Genomic DNA, 20,131 nt, shown 5'->3' on the forward strand with positions numbered 1-20,131 from the left:
AGCAGCACACTGAGTAATCTCCAGACACGTGGTGCAGTCTTTCTGAGGTCCAGTACCAACGACAACAAAGTTTATACCTACATTCCCTGTATGTAACACACTTTGAGGATTTAAGCATCCATGCCCATATTCTTAACCAGATGTCCTCTGCCCTTTTGGCCATGTATGTATAGGATCACCCATATCCAATAATTTGTGCAGCTGAGAGACACAGCATTTGGAGACTCCCCCTGAATATTCAGTTCAAGAGTGTTCAATGATCTAGTGGTGCACCTTTTCATGTGAGGATGAGAAGCCCAGTGTCTCAGTTGGTTATAGTGAAACGTTTCCCTTTCAGTTATGTTAAGTCGTCTTACACTTGTTAAAGGTCAGCGGTTCACCATTACTAAACAATTGCTGCAAGTGAGTGAGCCATTCAGCCCACCAAGTCTCGAACCTCCTTACATCAATACCTGCCTGGAAGTCCGGATTGTTCCAGATCAGCGTCAGCGGGCCCATACCCAATGTAGCACCCCATCTTCGTAGAGCACTTCTGTTATGACTGGACTTGATTATGTTGAATGGACCGGAGTGTATGCAGAGCTTGATTGATGTTAGTGGCTGAGTGATGTCATGTGTGGAATGTTGGGTGAGTGGAATGTTGCCTAGTGAGTGTCCCACCCTAAGCAGTTGGAAACCATGTAGCCTGGGTGGTGGAAGCCAGTGGGCTTCATCCCTGCTCCTGACTTGTCCTGTTAACTTGTGCACCTATTCCATGTAACTGATTTAAGTATTAAGTACTGCCTTACCTCAGCTGCCTGAAGAAGTTCCTACCATTCACACCTTTCCAGGTAATGGGTGTATTTTTGGTTGTGATCAGAAGCTGGTGACCTGAGATTTTCAGTATGATCTTTTTCTCCATGTATGGGAGCTGGAACAGTGCAACCGCAGAATGTGCTTGTTCTATAGTTTTCCATTTCGGCTGCATCCCATGATCTGCCCAGATAAACGCATGGGACAGCTAAATTGTAGTGGAATGCATCCGGGACCTCAAAACCCCCCAATCTCCCAGTTTCAGTAGTACCCGCCTTGAGATTCTCGCCCATTTATTGCCCCATATGAACTTGAGGATTTTCCCTTGTAGTGTGTGAAGATCTAAGTCTAGGACCTTTACAGATAATGACAGAGGTAAAGTAGCCGTGGGATGAGATTCATCTTTACAGCAGCAAATCTACCAAACCAAGAAGTTCTTGTCTTCCCCATTCAGTGAGGTCCTCCGAAAGCTCTTGTAAAAGTGGCGTGAAGTTGCTCCTGTAGACTTCAGAGATTCTACCGGGAAGTTGCACTCCTAAGTAGGGAATAGAGGAAGTTGTACTCCTAAGTAGGGAATAGATTCCGGGCACCATTGTATAGGGGCCAAACCAACAATATTGGATAGATCCTGTGGCTGCAGAGAGACGTTTAGACCATGAAATTTATCGTAGTTAATCATAAAACCGGAAACCTGACCAAATTCATCTATTCGCCCAGCACCTCCCCCAGAGAGGTTCGAAGATTCCACAGAGTTAGCAGAATGTCATCTGCTTAAAGAGAAGCCTTATAGCTTACCCCTTCAACTTCTATTCCCATTATGTTTGCATTATTCCTGATATGGCAGGCCAGCTGCTCCACACTCGGGGCGAATATTAGCAGGGACAACAGGGAGCCCTGCAGTGTACTTCTTTGGCAGGCTAGCGAAGAGCACCCCATTGACCCGAAAGTAGGTCGATTGTTCCCTGTAAACTGGTATAACCCATTTGATGAAGGCCGGACCGATCCCCATTTGTTCCAGAACCCCCTGAAGATAACACATCCCACACTGTCAAAAGATTTTTTGCGCATAAAGTGCTATTATCTCCATAGCAACTTCCGATAAGCGTCACACTTCCAAAAGATTCAGGGCCCGCCGCACATTATCATGTGTGCTGCGTCCCGAGATTAATCCAGTTTGGTCTCAGTTGATGATCTTTGGTAGTGCCTTCATGAGTCTGTGTACAAGTGTTTTAGAGAAAATCTTCGAATCAATATTGGTGAGTGTAATGGGGCTTTGCATAGCGTTGGATCTTTACCCGGTTTAGGGATCTGTAACATGTTTGAAACCCTCATGGAGGGAGCCTCTCTGCCCAAATCTAAAATTGAGTTCGAGATCTACTAGGAGAGAGATCAAAAAGGAGCTGAACTATTTATAGAAGGGCGCAGTAAACCCATCTGGAGCTGGGGTCTTATTTTTCAGAGATTTAATGGCCCATTCTACTTCCCCGGGGAAATCGGAACTTCCAAGGCTTCCCTCTCCTCTCTAGATAGTCTTGGCTGACCCGCGTTTTCTAGGTATTTAGTTTGTAGATCAGACCGTCCTCTGCCCGGAAGATGCCCTTAAAGTGAGGTTCAGATATACCCCTTTTGACAACTTGACCCCTCCGTAACACCCGTTGAGGATCCTGTAAGGATCCCGTAAGGCCAGCACTGTTAGAAGATTTTGGAGTTTCTTCAGTTTCGCTACCAGGGGTCGATTTGCCCCATTGCCATAGGCATAATAATGTCTAGTTTTTAACATTGATTTGGGCAGTTCTCTCTGCCAAGTGCTCTTCTAATTTCTTGTGTTATCCGCATTGAGTGCAGAGCCGCTCGTGACACCACCCCCTCTTCTGTGCCCCCTTTGCATTTTTGCTAATTAGTCCCCGCAACCCCCCAACCACTGCCTTCATGGGATCCCACATGATTTCCAGCAGAGGTCCTGAGGCCTTATCTTGGAAACAATTAGTTATCGCCTCACTTTCTCTCTACATAGGGCTGGGTCATATAATTTCCATGGGTGTCTATTTCTCTCCGGCCTACCCATCACAGACGGTGAGTGAAACTGGGGCGTGATCTGAAAGTGTCAGTGTATTCATTTCCACCCCCGAACACATGGATACAGGTCATTGGAGATCAGTAGGAGTTCTAGTCTAGCGAAGCCCCCATAAACCTGTGAATAGAACGAAAAGTCCCTCTCTTCCCCATGGAATAGCCTCGAAGCGTCCACCACCCCTAGTTCCCGAAGGAGAGATGCAAAGGATATGGCATGTTTAAAATCAAGCCTGGTCGGAGGTAAAGGCTTATCCACAGGGGATTGGGCACCAAATTGAAATCCCCACTTAGTAGGATTTGTCCCTCCACAAATGGAAGTGTATGTATGAGGAAGTCTTCTAGGAAAGCATCTTGGCCATTATTTGGTGAATATAATATGCGTTCCCATAGTAGGCCCTTAATAAGCACATACCTACCCAGATTTCCCCGTAGGATCTTCATCTCAGATAAGGGAATCTGCTCACCCAGTAGTATAGTCACCCCCTTCGTTTTTGAATCAACTGAGGCAAAAAACTGTCTCGGGAATGACTTATGATGCAACCTATTTTCATCCCTAGAAAGCAAGTGGGTCTCCTGGAGAAAGGCTATGGAGAGGGACATTTCAGTCAATTTCCTCATACAGACTTTCTTTTCATCTGAAAATTCAACCCTTGAAAATTCCATGTGCACATATGGATACAAACCTCACCCTCCCAACCCACTGTTGTTCTAGACATGCCTCATGTGCTGACCCAGAGTAATGCATCCCTGCACCCTAAAATGCCCCACAGTGAATTTTTGTGACATAACCCCCCCCCACCCCTGACCCCCACCAACAATGCACCCCCTGAGTGCAGGCCCCATACTCAAGTAGCTTGAACAGGAGATCTGTTTACAAGGTAACTAAAAACTATAGTAAACACAACCGTCCCCAGCCCACGCTCCCATCACTCCCCCCACACCTCAAGCTTAACCATGCTCCAACTAGAGCCAAATTCAGAGATTTAGTATACCAACTAGGGATCTGACTTGGCAATCAACTACACCTAGCCAATGCCCCGTTTACCCCACTAGCCATAAGCCCACCCCGTACTCTCCAATCATTCCTCTTGGGTCCACCCCAGCAGGGGATAACCCCTGTCCCCCCCCCCCCCCCTCCGGAGCCCACCTACCCCTATATTATTGGCCTTTTGGGCTCCCCATCATGCACCCGGTGTACCGGTAAGCGCTCTTTCAAAAGCGACATAATCGCCCAACATTGTTTCATTAGGTCCCGGCCTCCTCGTCTTCCTGAGTGGACCCTTAACTTTCCTAACCCTGCTCTCTTCAACCATTTCCGTGCTCCCTCCTGTCAAGCTCCTGGCTTCCACTTCTGCCTCTTCCTCCCCAACCTCCCATCTGTCAGACTCTCAACTTCCTTCAGTGTACGGGCAGACCATCTTCTTCCCTGATGGGTGAAGAGAAGCGCAGTGGGGAACCACCACCTGTAGGTCACCTCCCTATTCCGCAGTCACTCTGGCACAACGAAGGACACTCCGCCAGTGAACTAAGTAGTAGAGGCCAGGTCCCGATACAGGGATAGACATTTTACGAAATGTGATGGTCGTCTAGGTTCTAGCCACTGACATTATGCGTTCCTTCACCTTGAAAAAATGAACTCAAGACAGTACATCTGGGGGTCTATCCCTTGTTCGGTGTGTCCTGTCCAAATCAATAGCTGCGTCACCGGGAAGCTTCAGAATATGGCAAAAGAGATCCTCTATGAAATCCAGTGGTTCATCTCACACAATTTCTCTGGGAGCGGTTCTCGCCATCCTCCCGTTTATACTCCAAGGCATTACGCTGGGCCTCTAGGGCTACCAGCCTGTTGGAACAGTCCCCCACTTCATATGATTGCACAGTGTCCTCCACTTCAGAAACCCTCTGCTCCGTCTCTGCCACTCTTTTGTCCTGTGCTAAAGTCTTATGGGAGAGCTCCTCAGTACTTTTGTGGATTTCCTTTCTAATTTCTGCAAGGAGATCCAGGAGATCTATTTTGGTGGGTATCTTTGTAAGGGAGTGGATTCGCTGCATGGATCTCGGCTGTTACCGTTTCACAGCGTTTATTTTTGTCAGGCGGTTGTAACATTGTGGAGATCTCCCGGTTTACCCGATTTGGGCATTTTCGCCATGCCGTCGTCCAAGCGTGCTGTATATTGGGAAGGAGCCTCCAGGAGTCGCCATTCTCTGCAACCCCCCCCCCCCCCAGCAAGCCAGTGGCCAACCCTGCACTGCTGTAGATTCACCCCGACTGGCTCGCAGACAAACAGCCCCAAGAACCTCCCTGCAGTTGTGATTACTTCAATGCTTGCATACAGGGTGTGCCTTGATGAGCCGCACCAAGAACAGAACAATACTCTTATGATTATTCTCCTGAGCCAGGGACTCACAGTAGGGTGTATGCCTATACCATTTGTAGACCACTGAGGGGCTGCAACGGGGCTCTACGCTAGCCCCTGAACCATAGCTTTCATACCAAGATCTCCAGACATCATTGAGCCAGCATGCAGGCCCGAGCATTTGCACTGTGTCCTTTCAGCTGCCATCCTGTCTGGGAGAGGCCGGAGAACCTTCAAGCCCTGTTAGCTTGGAACAGACCATCTGCTCTGCAGTGCTGTGCTTAACGTATTTTAGGATGTGTTGGATCCCCCGGGATCAGCACTCTCTAAAGTGAGGGGCGCCCCTTCCCTACTTCGTGTATATCGCTTGGGAGAAAGGGCCGCCCAGGGATCGGCTCTGGCCTCTTGCAGCGGCCGACTCATCCGGAGGAGCCATGTTGCCACCGGCTTAGAACACTGCACTCTGTCCACACCAGGCACCACGCTGCCTCTCGCCAGACCAACGATCTCCCCAGCACCGTAGGTGGGATCCCCATCCCGCCGGCAGGGCCGCCTCACCTGGTCAGGCATATTAATGCAGCATCCAGCATGCGCCAGCGACTGCAGGGTCCTCTTCCAGCCGCACTGCCCTGGGTTGCAGCAGTTGCCACAAGAGCCTGCTTCCCCCTCCAGCACCAGCCTGGAGCTCCTGCACCAGCCCGGGGGCACGGTCCACAAATGTGAGCCGATTGCTCACCAGTTCCCCCGGAGGCCGTAGCACTGGCTAATATATTCTGAGTTCCATGCCGGGTGCCGCCATCATGAAGAGCAGCCTGCCTTACATCCGCTGCAATCTCTGCGTTACTGGTACCAATTTCATCCGGAGAAGTGTCCAAGGGCAGCACTACGACTCGCGCAGCCCATAATCTCCTTTCTAGGCAAGGTGGAGTGGTAGGATAAGGGGCATTTGGCATTATATTCCTTCCCTTCACCGGAGGCTCATAGGAAGCCATCTTGTCGATGGAGCTCCTAGCCACGCCTCTGGTATCCTTTTCAAATTTTAAGGATGATTCAGTAGGTCTTTGTTTCCATTTAATTGTTCCTGTGTTTGACATTTTGTTATGGCTGTTGAACACATTAGATCATAGGTTCAAATATTGTACATATCACTAGACTGTTTATTCTTGAATTCGTGTTGCTTTGCAATACTAAGCTAATCCGCTTAATTTTATTGTAAACAAAGTCGATTTTCTTTTTGGCATTTCCACTTGGTTACGCAAAGACTTTTCACATGCACCTAATACCCTAGCTATTAATTCTTAGTGTTGATTTATGATGCGTTCATTCCCAGGCGCATGGGTACACAATTGGTTTAGCAGTAAGGCAGAATATACCACAGAAGTCTCGTACACGGGGCTGGACTGTCCATGGGGATGAGCTGGTAATTGGGAGGGGTGTGTGTGAATTTGAGTACAAAATTCATGTTTTTTAGGTGTACTTTTATTTATCGCGCTTTAAAAAAAAAAAGAAAAAAAGCTCTAACCTGTGTAATACATTGGTTTGTAATATCACTACCAGATTAACATATTTGTATTCTGAGACTAATCATGTTTTTAAATCGAAGTAAAACTGCTTGCATCAGAATGCAAAGTAAAAAAGTGGACCACAGAGGCTTCACACGTACGTTACTTTGGCTGATGTTGTGAGAGGGACCTCATATGGCTTGAAGGGGCTACACCTGGTTTGTGGGCGGTATGTTGTCAGTTTCCATGAGGTTAATTTGTGTATCGCGTTCCTGCCTCTGTAAAATTACTCGGGCTAGGTTGAGTGGGACAAGGCCCTGCACATTTTTCCTTGGTGCTATGATCATTATATCAAGAGATTTGAAGTCGATTGGTACAACTGCCTGTCTTATATTCAAGACCTCTAGCAGAAAAAGATACAAGGCCCAAGGAACGACCATGTCTGCGAATACCAGAAGATATCAAAGCAATGGGCCTACACTGTGTTAATCCTCTAGTTGTTAGTAATACAATTTTCTCGTAGTGCTGCACACCTATAACTCTGAAATAACTTTTTGGGAGACCTACATGACTTCTTTTAGACTCTTCGTTCGTTATATAGGGGTTGGACATCTAAAGTTAGCTACACTGTGTATGAGCCGCCTTATAAATGTAACGCCTATGTTCAGATGTCTAACGGCTTTCCCCTACTTTTGAAAATACAGTATATTGTGTAATGTGTGTGAAATACTAAAGTAATGAGCAACCTATAGTGGTTACCAACCTTTTTGTTTTTGATTATATGTACAATATTATTTGTTCTTGCCTGTAATTGTATAAAGTCTGCTAGTGAAACAAATTGGAGTATTTCTGGTCCTACCCGAGTTAATTCTTTTTATACATCATCTTTGTCAGTTGACTGAACTACTCAAAGTACCCTCTCCTTCCTTAGCTCATTTACAATCCAGGATGTGGTCAAGTTAACTCTAGTTGTGAGGTCCTTGTTGCCCTACCTTGGCTTTTCAAGACCTACCCCAGGTAGTCAATTTGAAAACCACTCCTCCTCTAAATCTACTAAAATATATTCACCTTTTAAAAAATAAACTATATCCAATACAAATAGATCCACACAGGCTTGAGTCCACATAAGCACATAAGTTAAACCCAGTTCATTTGAGTGCTTGCTGCACTATTATTTCTCTTAGTCAGAAATTCCTATCCCTAAGCTACCAGAAGTGTAATATGCTTGCCGAATCCATTTTGTGTGCAACATGCCTCTCGCCACCTAAACAATAAACTCTGTGATCTCACAATCACTCTTCTAACCCATCTGCCAAAAACTGAAATTACTTCAGCATTTGTTGCAAAAAGTCACTGAAGGCATCTTCTCCTTATTTCCTCAGTCCTGATTTTGAACTAGGTTTTCATACAATCGTAGCATACATGTACATTTGCCTACACGTATGTGTAGTTTGTATAATAGAGCACATTAATTCTGTGATTAAGGCCTGTACAGATGGATCTTAAAAATTGAATATAAAAAAAATGGTGCAGCTCCATTTTCAATTTTTGTAGCGCCTTTTAATGCAAAAGATTTAGGTGCATGCAAAAATCTTGAAAATCAAGGCCGCCAATTAGTAGTTATTTTATTTTAATTTTTTTGGCCGAAAATATTTCTTTTCCCAGCATGAGAGCTCTGTGAGAAAAGCTTTTTTTAAAAAATGCCATTTAAAAAAAATAAATGAAAAATGAAGACATCCATGGCCAATTGTAACATTTTCCATGCATGGGTGGCTACCTCGCAATTTTAATGTGCAAAATCTTTCTGATTTTCTTAATGGAAAGTTTCAAGCTTTCTTAATTTTATGACAAATCGTAAACAATTAGTCTCAACTGCTGTGCGGCTAGCGTTTTAATATGCACTGGGAGTATATATACACTATACTACTATTACTCCGACATAAAGGCTCACATGCACTTGCATGTGATCCTATGCACAAATGTGCAATATTCCCCCTTTCTCACCACACTCCCCCTTTCTCTAAGTGCTCAACAAATCAATTTCAAGCATAATCTGAGGCATTGTTGATTATTGGTTCCTGGAGTTGAGCCTTCTATATGCTCGTCAATTCCACTCCCTGACTACGGAGACACATTTTTTTAGCTAGCTGAGCGTTCAGGGGTGTCATTCACCCAAGCGTTTCCTACACCAACTACTAATTCTCTAATTTTCCTTAATATGGTAGGAACATCCATCCAAGTAAACTGTAGGTAAATTCACCACAGGTGCTTTCATCCTACACCTTATGTGGCGAAGCTAGGTATGCCTCCAGAATGTTGGTCGTTGGGCATTCATGCAAGTCGGCTAATCCTTGGGTCATCAGACTCTTTATTGTGGCCATATCTGATTTCTGTGGAGTAGCCCTTCATTGATAGAATCTAGGAATTAATCCTTGAATGTGAGACATTCCCAGCCTGTATTTGGTCACTCTGAAAAAATTGTAGAGGCTGATGGGAGGTCTCTGCTATTATATTCCCCGTAGATCAGCAGACTGTAGTTTTTCAACACCCATTCCATTGCAAGGAGTTTTATTTATTTTTTTTTTTTCGCCATTCATTAAATTTAGTCTCAACAGGCACACCGCTTTTTACTTTTGTCTGCGATCATTTATTAACTGTCAGGCTTCTGATATAGCACCACCGTCAAACAAGGGTAAACACATATTGTGCACAGGAAAAACGTGTACAATATGTAAAACGAGTACTCCCACTTTATCCCTTCGTTCAATAGATGGACCACAGGCTGAGTAACTCTGCATAATTCTCCATGAATGTACAGCTGTAGTTAGTCCATCCTAAGAGACTTTGTAATTCTCATGGATTTGTGGGAGTCTTCAATTTTAGTAGTGCCTCATCCTTGCTTTTCTGCAGATTAAGACCCAAAGCTGTATTTTCATGGCCTAGAAAGTTTATTTTAGTTCTGCACCACTGTGCTTTTTAAAGGGTTAGTTTCGCACCTTTTGGTTTTTCATCATTGGGTCGATGCGTGGTGGATCTCCCCCTAGTGTTTGACAGTTTTGCTTTTAATTAGTTGATTATCTAATTAGGCCAAATTCTCTTTTTCTACAAATTCAGGTATGGCTTTATGTAGAAATGTTGAACTAATTGCCGCTGTTATTATACTGAAAAGGTTTATTTCTCCCAAAGGTAAAGGAAAGTTTATATTTGTGTTCAGAGTACAGAGACCGTTCAATATACATGAATCAAATCGAGGGCAGTATATACTTTAGAACCCTGGAGATTTGCTAGGCTGTGATGGATATAAAGGAGAGGCTGCCTTGGAATGTGTACCCTCTCATTTAATTCCCTGAACTCTGCACAGACCCTCCATTGGCTTTCAATATTCTTAGTATTGGGTTATTAAAAGTACTGCAGATTGCTTGAATAATCCCATGTGATTCAAAATGTTTGATAATCTGTGTGATTCCATTGACGCTATTGGTAACGGGTATTGTCTTACAAATGCATTGGGGGCATGTAGGTATTGATGTGTAATGAAGGGATGTGTGTCTGCAATCGTAGGACTAGATCGAGAAGATTTTCTGGAAAAAGGAATACGTTTCTGAGTTCTTTGTTCGTCTGTCTCACAGGTGTCTGTTCTACTGATCTGTTCCTCGGCCATCTGATGAAAACATGGAAATATTTCTGGTGTCACAATTTCTGAGGTATGTTCTAATTGGGTTGAAAGGTCATTGCTGATGGTGTCTACCCAGTTTTCCTCTTATGGTACTCAATGATATTCTACCATCTCTCATTCCCTGAGTCATAAACGCGGTTAATCTTTCCTAGCAGCCAGGTGTTATTCCTAAAGAACTCCAACCTGCCACTGTTACCGCTGGATGTGTCTGTTCTGGCTAACTATTTCCCTATTTCTCTTCTGCAATTGTATGAGAAGCTTCTGTATTTTTATTTTTTATTTTTTTTTAACCCCTTTCAGTCGGGGTTCCATCTGGTATCTGAACTGTATCAGAACTTTGCCATGCTGGTGGACCAGGGTGGAATGGGAACCCTGATTTTGTTAGGTTTGTCTCCAACATTCAACACTGTCGACCACTCCATCCTATTGTCCCACATGGCTACGGCAGGCCTCTCTTGTCCTGTCCTGGCCTGGTTTTCATTTTTCCTGACTGACTGGGCCCAGTCACTATCCCTTTCCCCTTTCCTTTCTTCTTTCCATTCACTTTCCTGTGGTGTTCCCAAGGCTCTGCCTTGTCCCCAATGTTATTTAACCTCTGTCCAACTGCTAGTGGGCCTCGTCCATTCACACAGCTTCCAATGCTATTCATATGCCAACGACATTCAGATCCTGTTCCGGTTACATTTTGACCAGCCAGAGATGTCCTCGTCCTTACGCGAGTGCCTGGGGCATGAGGGGCTGGATGAGCAGCAACTGGCTTAAACTTAACGGGGACAAGAGGGAGATTTTGGTGGGCGGGTCTCCCCCGGCTCCCACTCTCTGGACTCCTTCTTTCTGGCCTTGCGATTTGCCCACTTCGTGACAACGGTTAAAAATGTGGCAGTCTATTGCTTCGTTCTCAGTGGCCACTCAGGTGAGCGCAGTTTGTAAAAAGGGCCACTTGCTGCTTAAAGTACTTCGTAAAGTGCTGCCTTTCCTTCCTACTCACTTGCGACCCCTGGTTGTTCGCCTCAATAGTTACCAGCCGCATTGATTATTGCACTTCCCTATACCTGGCTCAACCTGCCGGGCTTCTACACCGGCTGCAGCTTTTGCAGGATTTAGCTGCTCGGGTTCACATCAAATTACTATAGAAATACTGTTACATGAAATGTAAGAGGCTTACCTAGTCTATATGTTATGATATCCCACTTGAGATGAAAAATATAATTGGGGTTCATCCGATCTGAAATAAAATTAACCGATCTGTATCTTTTGAGAATTGGATATGCGCAACATGTTATACACACAATGTGACTCGGGGACTTGTGCAGCCAGTTTTGTAAAGTATTCGCATTGCACGTAGCTTTTTATCTAAATTCATTTTGCTTGTCATTCATCTGTTAGGCTGAGTACATCGAGCATATGGCCACTAAAGAAATGTAATTAATGGTCTTCGTTTAACTGTGCAAAATCCGGGGTGTCCGCCTAGTATCTCGATGAAGCCTCCTACGCCTCGGCTATCCTGGTTCTGAACAGCGGTGCCGTTCAGACACTAGTGTTTATGCAGGTTGCCATGGTCGCGACCAGGAAGCCTTTCTCGCTTTCTACATCACGCAATGCCTGGGCGCCATGCTTTGGGATAAAAGCGTATGGCCGTGTTCGCATAGGCTGTTTCCCAACAATATTGTTATGCTAATTAAAAAAGAAGAAAATATAACGTGGGTGTTCAGTTTGCGCAACATATTGAAATTGTGATTTATCAAATTAGAAATATTGTGTCAATTCTGTGATGGACCCGTGTCAAAAAGGAAAGTCAGAACGTTTTGAACTTGAACATTGGATTGGAGAACGTAATACAATGCTGCTTACATGCATTTCACTTAACAAGGTGATGTGGTCATGTGTTAGAAAAACCTTCATTGTGAATTATTTACTAGACCTGGTTATCCTTTCCCTTTGAAAGGTAATTACCCTTCTATATACCTCCTGTAATGTAGGTTCATTACTAAAGTGCATATAGATATTTAAAAGTTAAGTGCATACAGTTTAATTCAAACATTATACAGGGATAGTTTTTATTTGACCAATTTTTATCTCCAGGAATAGAGGGCTTCGCATTGGCCTTTGCCAATTTCTGAGCAAACTATGGGGGGTAATTTTTCACGTGCACTAAAAGAAGCTTCCACTACCACTTGGCGTATCTTTACTGTTCCTCAATTTTCTGTGATGTACCTTTCCAGATCTTTAATGTTGCTTCCCCCACTTTCTGATTCTCCTTCTGTATTTTGGATTGGAACAATGTCCTCTTGTCACTGTCCACCCTGACCTTTCGACTCATTCGGGACAAGGTTTCACTGAGCATTAGAAGCAGGATTTCAATGTTGGGATCTCATGAATTGACCAATCCTCTCTTTCAAATGTTTAACCTGATGCTCAATTTGTGGAAATGTTTCTCCTCACTGTGGGGTGGTATTTGGGCATATCTGTCTTCCAAGGCATACTTTGGTTTTCAAAAATTGTTTAGCAGATTTTGCCAATTACAACTTTCTTGATTAGCAAACAAACCTATTTGATTATCAATGTTTTGTACTCCTATTTCTAATGTCCCCAGAAGTTATTTGTACTCGAGACATACTTCAGCGTTGTAAGACATTAGTGAGAGGAGCGCTTGTACAATGTAAGGTTAGCTGAATGAATGGACACTGGTTTGCAATTATTTGCAAAAAGAAGTAACTTTTCTTACCTAACACTCCCACACATGCCTGCCACTTTTGAGTGTAGAGGATTTCTGCACTCTATCCATAGCCCCTTTGAACTTCCTGTGAATATAGAGAAGAAGGCACAGAGTCCTGGGGGCAAGAGAATAATGCAGGGTGATCTGTGCTTTCATTGAACCGGGTAATTTAAATAGCTGTGCTACACAAGTGTCAATTCAATTAGCAAACCTACAGAATTGCATAGCAAATTTGTATGTGACATTGCTTGTGTTATGCCTCGGCTTCCCTAGAACTGTAACTGTTTCTTCTAGAAGAGAATTTTCTTGTTAATGTGTTCCAAGAGGTGAAGATTGGCCTGGGAAGAGTCTGATTTCGATTTCCTCTGGGAACCAATTATTTATTATCTCTGAAGGATGCACATATTTGTAGCCCAGGATGGGTCTGGGGCCTAAATACAGAGGACTAATGCAAGCCTCTCGTGTTGTGGGATCAAAGTTGTGCATGCTAAAAGGAGGACTAGGCAACTTGGCTTTGAATAGAGGGTCTTCTTTATCTGTTAGTATCTTTAACTACAGAGGAATAAGTCCCCCGCCCACCTCGTAGTCAAACTGAGGAGTCCTCCTCACCTCAGCTACTTAAATGAGGCTACAACAAGCATTTGTTTGGGATTCTTTTCTTTGTTGTTGGACGTTGTTTTTTTTTTAATAACATATTTTATTGAAGGTTTTTGAACATTCATACAACATAACAACTGTTTTCCCCCACCCTCTGTCTCCCTTTGCCGGGTCGATCGTCGATCTGTTCGTCTCTTGCCACTCTGTACATCACCTGTCCAGTAATATGTTCTTTGCCATGTCCACGTTGTGTTCCTGCGCTTCCCGCTCTCCCACCCCTCAGACCGATCTCAGGTCACACATTCTTCCCACTTTCCCCAGATTTTAGTGGCCTTTGCCGGGCATCCCCGTGCTGTATACATTCTGAGTTCTTTCGCCACACAGATGTCCATTTCGTTGGACCACTGAGCCGCTGTCGGGCACTCCGGGGCTGCCTCCCCATTTCTGTGCAAGGTCATGTTTTATCAGGCCCATTGCTGTGGAGAGAAGAATGCCCTCCCATTTGTTTGAGATGTTCTCATCTGGGACCCCCAGTAACACTATTGCGGGTCGCAGTTCTATCGTGCGGCCCAGTGCTCTTGCCAAAATTTGTAAGCATTGTGTCCAGAATGTCTTGATTTTAGGGCAGTCCAAAAGGAGATGGATGAACGTGCCCTCTTCCCCCCGGCATTTCAAACAGTTTGGGTCCGTTGCCCTCTCCCAACCAAAAACGGCCACTCGGGGGTAGTATACCCTGTGTAGTATCTTTAGCTGTACCAGTCTTATTCTGGAGTCTATAGAGATTTCACATGGATGCATGAGAACCTGGATCCAGTCCTCCGGCTCAATGTCCCCGACATCCCGCTCCCATCTGGCTTTGAGGCTGGTCAGCTCTGGGGTAGCGAATGCATTAATAACTTTATATAGAGTGATGGTCACCTTGGTGGGGATGTGTTGTGGAAGTAAGTTGCGTTCCAGGGGCGTGTAGTCTGGGGCGCCAGCAAGTGCTTGCCTGTGGCCACTAAGTGCGTGTGATAATTGTGTGTAGTGGTAGTGTTCTGCTGCCGAAATACCATATTCCTGCTGGAGCATTTCAAACGAAAGAATAGAGCCCTCTGTCAAGATATTTCCTATCGTGATTATTCCGGCCCTCACCCACCGGGTCCAGGCGGACAGCTTCCACACTTCCGTCAGCATGTGGTTATTCCATAGTGGTTGTGCCATGGTAATCTTCTTCCCCCAGCCTATGTGCTTTTGTGCCTGCCTCCAGACGATCGCGATGTGGGAGGACATTGTCTGTGCGGGGGGCGGGGGGAGTCTGGATAGGCGTTGATACATTGTTGCGAGTGGTGGGGTATCATGCCTGAAGGGTAGTTCTGCTCTGATGTGTGGTAGGTCACGTCCCCATGGAGGAGGTCATTGACTATGTTTAGTTGACTGGCTCAGTAGTAGGACTTCAGGTGTGGGACTCCAATACCCCCTTCCTAGATCGATCGCTGCAGCGTGGTCAGCGCAATTCGAGGTTGCCCCCCCCTTCCATATCAATTCCCTGAGGAGGCGTTCCACCCGGACAAATTCCGAGTTTGGTATGGCCAGTGGGGCGTTCTGCAGTACATAGAGAAACCATGGAAGTGGCATCATTTTGAAGAGGGCCGCCCTTCCCATGAGTGTGAGGTGCATCCAATGTCGTACATCCCCCGCGAAGTGGGCCGTCAGTGGGTGCAGGTTGTGATGCACATAGTCTGAGAGAACCCCGGAAACCCATATGCCCAGATAGCGGAAGCCTTCTCTTTCTATTAGGTATGGGGAGTCCCAGGGGATTGCCAGATCATCCCCTTTTACTGGGAAGAGAACTGATTTTCCCCCAGTTTACTCTAAGGCCACTGAAGTCTCCATAGGTCTTTAACATTTGGGTTATGATTGGGCATGCTTAGTCTGGGTTACTCAGGTAGAGTAATGGGTCGTCCGCATAAAGGGAAAACTTATCCTCCCGTCCATTTGGCCAACGGAATCCGGACCACGTGGCGACCTGTCGGAGCCATCGGGCCAGTGGCTCGATTGCTAGGGCGAAGAGGAGGGGAGACAGAGGACAGCCCTGCCGGGTGCCTCTGCCCGGTGGGAAGGTCCCAGAGGTCCAGCCGTTCACCCTAACTGTAGCTAGTGGGGTTTCGTATAGGAGTTGAATCCAGCTAAGGAACGTTTTGCCGATGCCCATGCGCCTCATTGTTGCCCAGAGGATAGCCCACACCACCGAATCGAACGCTTTCTCGAAATCAATTGCGAGAAGTGCGAGTGGGGTGTTAAGGGTTGGGGCCTCTTCCAAAAGCAGGTGTAATCGGCGTAGGTTCATTCTGGTTGATTTTGCGGCATGAAGCCGCATTGATCTTGATGGACCCGTGAGGATATTGCCCCTTGGAGCCTGTTGGCCAGTACTTTGGCAAGGATTTTTGTTTCGCTGTTGAGAAGCGATATCGGTCTATACGATGTGCACTGATCAGGGGGTTTGCCTTTTTTGGGAATGACCACTATGTTGGCCGTTCGTAGATCCGGTGGGAGGGTGCCCTGTTCTTTAGTGGCGAGGAATAGGTCCCGGAGGGGGGCGGCCATCTTATTGCTGCCCAATTTCTTCCAGGTCTCGGCCGGGAAGCCGTTCGGGCCAGGTGTCTTCCCATATTGTAGCTGGGTCATGGCTTACCTTATTTCGGTTTCATCTAATCCCCTGTCTAAGTGAGTTTTCTGCAATTCCGATAATTGCGGAAGCACGATTTCATCCAGGAGGGAAGTGTCTGTGGGGACCGTTGGGGCGGCGTAAAGCGTACTATAGAATTTGGCAAAGGCCTCCGCTATTTCTGGGTCTGTTCGGGCCGGCCCGTTCGGTCTGACATGTCTGTGCCCCTCCTCCCATCTTTCCAGCCATGCCAATAGTTTGCCGGCTTTGTCCCCTTGCTCATAAATTCTAGTCTTTGATTCCCAATGCGTCTGCCGTGCGTTATGAAGCGCCGTGTTATGGAGTGATGCTCTAGCCTTCAGGAGGGAGTGGTGCATTTCCGGGGAAGCGTTAGATATATATCTGGTTTCCCATTTCTTTACTTCCTCCTCTGCCTCCGTCACCTTCCTGTGATGTTCTCTCTTTTGGTTACAGATCCAGGCTTACAGATCCAGGCTGTCATTTCCCCCCTAAGCACTGTCTTGTGTGCCTCCCGTAATCTCACAGGGTCCGCTACCGAGCCTGAATTGATCTCAAAGAATTCATTGGATTTGTCCATGATGTGCTCCACGAACTCGGGGAGGCCCAGCTAGTAGCCATTTAACCGCCATGTTTTGGGCGGCAAGGGACGATCCGTATGGAGCGTCACCTCCAGGGGAGAGTGGTCTGATATTCCCCGGGGAAGGAAATCTGCCGCTATAACCCTATATGCTTCTGGGGCCAGGAGGAAGAGGTAATCCAACCTGGATAAGGATGCGTGGACCCCGAGTGGAAGGAAAATCTTTTGACGTGGCCACACGTCACTCAGACCAAGCGCTGATGTGAAGGTCGCCAGCCGCGTGGGGCGGTCTGGGTTCCGGCTGCAGATGTGGGTCCGGTCTAGTGTGTTGCACATAACATCGTTAAAATCCCCCCGCCACAATCCACACCTCTGCTTGCTGTTGTGCCATCAGGGTTGTCACCTCCCTCAGGAGACCCTCCCCCAACCCCGGCGGGGAATATATTGCTAGAATGGCCACTGTCTCTCCCGTCAGCGCGCCCCGGATCATCACAAAACGGCCCGAGGGGTCCTGTACCACAGCAGGTAGATCAAACGGGAGTCGCTTATGTAAAAGGATCAGGGCGCCCCGGGAGCCCATCGTGTACCCTGCATGGTATGCTAGTCGGTAATTAGTTCTGCGAAAGAACTGGCAGGTTGAACCCGCTAAGTGGGTCTTGGTTAGGAGGGCTATGTCGAGAGAGCGTCTGTTAAGTTGCGTGACTAATCGGCGTTTGATACTTGAGCCCATGCCGTTAAAGTTCTAAGTAATGATTTTGAGTGACCTGTGGCGTTCGTTGGGTGTCATTGGGGCTAGTGCGTTTCCATAAGTGGGGTCATCTTGGTGCTGTGTATTCATTGCTGTCTAGAGATCTGGAAGGTTGTGCCAGATGGGTGCATGGTGCGTTTGGCCGTGGAGGTGTGGTGTATGTGTGAGGTGGAGGCGTTGGCATCGGACATGGTGTGTTCGGTGGCATCTTGATCAATGTGGATATAGTGCAATTTCCCGGAAAGTAACTAACGTAGAACTGTATCCCTTCCCCCACCTCCCCATACTCCTCCCCCACATGAAGTATCTGTCGCCCAAACTCTACTGGCGCTCAAAACTGTGTCGCCAGATTAACTTAATGTGAACTGTGGTCACCTTCCCACCAACTTACTACTCGCTTGCGGGTCTGGTAGCTCGGATCAGGGGCGTGGTGTCCGCCGATGGCATGGTGTGTTAGCGATGGCAGCGCATGGCTCTCTGATCAATTGTGTGGGAGCGATGGCATCCCATCACTGGTGTCGTCCCGGGAGGAGCATTGCATTGCAAATGGTTGCCAAGAAAGGAATCGATCGTTGAGGGTACTGATGTTACCGTGAGTTCCCCTCTCTGGCCAATAATGACTGTTCCAGGAACCTTGTCAGGGATCGCGGTCTTTGTCCAGGTCCGCTGGGATCTCCGGTATGGGTCGTTGGGCAGGTCCCTCTCCCCGTGGTCAGGGTCATGGTCTACCTCTGCGGTTTTGAACGGGTGCAGCCCAGTCCCCTACGATGTGGGTCTCGGCCCATTTCCAGGCTTCCTGAGGATCGGTGAAGTGGACTGGTTTTACCTTCATGCTGGATTTTTAGCTGGGTCGGGAACAGCAGCCCATATCTCGCGTTCATAGAGTGGAGCTTCCTTTTTAAGGTGCTCGAAGGATTGTCTGGCTTTCTGGACCTTGCGGGTATAATCTGGATAGAAGGCAATTATGGCTCCGTTATGTCATTGTCCCTTTGGTTCGGGCCATTTGTAAGATGGCGTCCCTGTCTCGATAATTGAGCAGCCTTGCGATGATTGATTGTCCTTGGGGGTGCGCCCGGGGTCGGGTGGCCTGCGGGTATGCGGTGTGCACGTTCCACAGAGAAAAAGTTCCGAGAGAGTCTTTGGCGCATACAGGTCCGCCAACCATTCCACCAGAAAAAAGCTCCATGCTGGGTCACTCTTCGCGTTCCGGCAGTCTCAGGATGTGAATATTGTTGCGGCGGGAACTGCCTTCACTCTCAACCGCTCGGGCCTCCAGGGTTTTCAATCTGGTTAATGCTTGCGCCAGTTGTTGGTGTACCCCACTGAGGCCATCCTCCACACCGAAGATACGTTGTTCCGCCTCCCCAGTTCGGGATGAGTTTTTCGAGGTCATGGCGGAGGAATGAGACCTCGGTGGAGATGGCGTCCATTTTTTGCTCCACCGAGGAGCGCGAGCTGGCGATGGCAGCCATCACATCCTTGAGCGAGAGGGTCTCGTCTGGCGGAGGGGGTGGAGGGGGTCACCCCATGGTCCTCAGTGCCCTGTACAGTGGATGTGCTTGTGGCGTATTGGTCCATGGTGCTTTGTGTCGAGGTCTCTCTGCTCTTTTTTTTGCCCATGGTGTTGCTTTGTGTAGGGCCCCGTACATCGGTCAGTGCCAGTGGAGGAGGCCCCGTTCGACAGGATTGGCTTCTTTTGCGCACTGGATGTCGGCATGCTTCTGCCCGTATTGCGTGTACGGGCGTAAATTGCTGTCCCCCCCCCCCCGGGGCACTCCCTATGGGCACACCGGATCCGGGTTGGCAGGTCCCGTGTGGCGGCTTACCCGTGGCCGTTCACTTTAGTTCTGGGGTCCAGGGGGGCGGAAGGTCGGATTCTGAGCTGTCGCCGCCTGTGTCCCCTGGCCGCACCACGCGGCTCCGGCAGCAGATCCAGCCGATGTCGCAGGCCGGGGGCTCGCCCACTCTGATCTTCCCCGCCCCGGCCGTACAGATGACAGGATTCGGTGGCGGTGCACCCTCGGATCGCCCCGGGATGCTATGCGCGGCTGCACTGTTCCGCTGTCGGGGCTCGTGGGCTGCATTCGCTAATCCCTGTCACGCTTCAGCGGGTCTTGGCGGTGGCCATCTTGTTCGGGCTCGGGAAGTTCCTGGGCGAAACTTCCCACACCGATATCTCGTGTTTCCCTTTGCGAACTTAGCTCTGTTCTCCGCCGGGTATTGCTCCGAGGTTCCGCCGCCCGGAGTTACCTTTATTTTGCTTTTACACGATCCATATGGCAGGATTTTGCAGGATGTTTCAGGCGGCCACGGGAGCGCCGAAGATTCACGTCTTCATTGCGCGCTCGCTGGCCACGCCCCCTGTTTTTGGACGTTGTTGGGTTCTGTACTGCATAGATCTTTGTAGCTTGTATGATGATCCACT

At 47.4% G+C, this 20,131-nt stretch overlaps 1 protein-coding gene across 2 annotated transcripts in view; it reads left to right on the plus strand.

The window, feature by feature from the left end:
* Positions 1-20,131, plus strand: part of SAMD8 (sterile alpha motif domain containing 8) — a 477,816-nt gene that overhangs the window by 108,447 nt on the left and 349,238 nt on the right. For both annotated transcript variants that reach the window (XM_069610976.1, XM_069610977.1), the window contains one exon: positions 10,354-10,428. The gene's annotated coding sequence lies outside the window, so the exon portion shown is untranslated. The remainder of the gene's footprint in view (positions 1-10,353; positions 10,429-20,131) is intronic.

This window comes from Ambystoma mexicanum, chromosome 8, assembly GCF_040938575.1.
Source record: "Ambystoma mexicanum isolate Mex_15411 chromosome 8, UKY_AmexF1_1, whole genome shotgun sequence".
In the NCBI taxonomy this organism is placed as follows: domain Eukaryota; kingdom Metazoa; phylum Chordata; class Amphibia; order Caudata; family Ambystomatidae; genus Ambystoma; species Ambystoma mexicanum.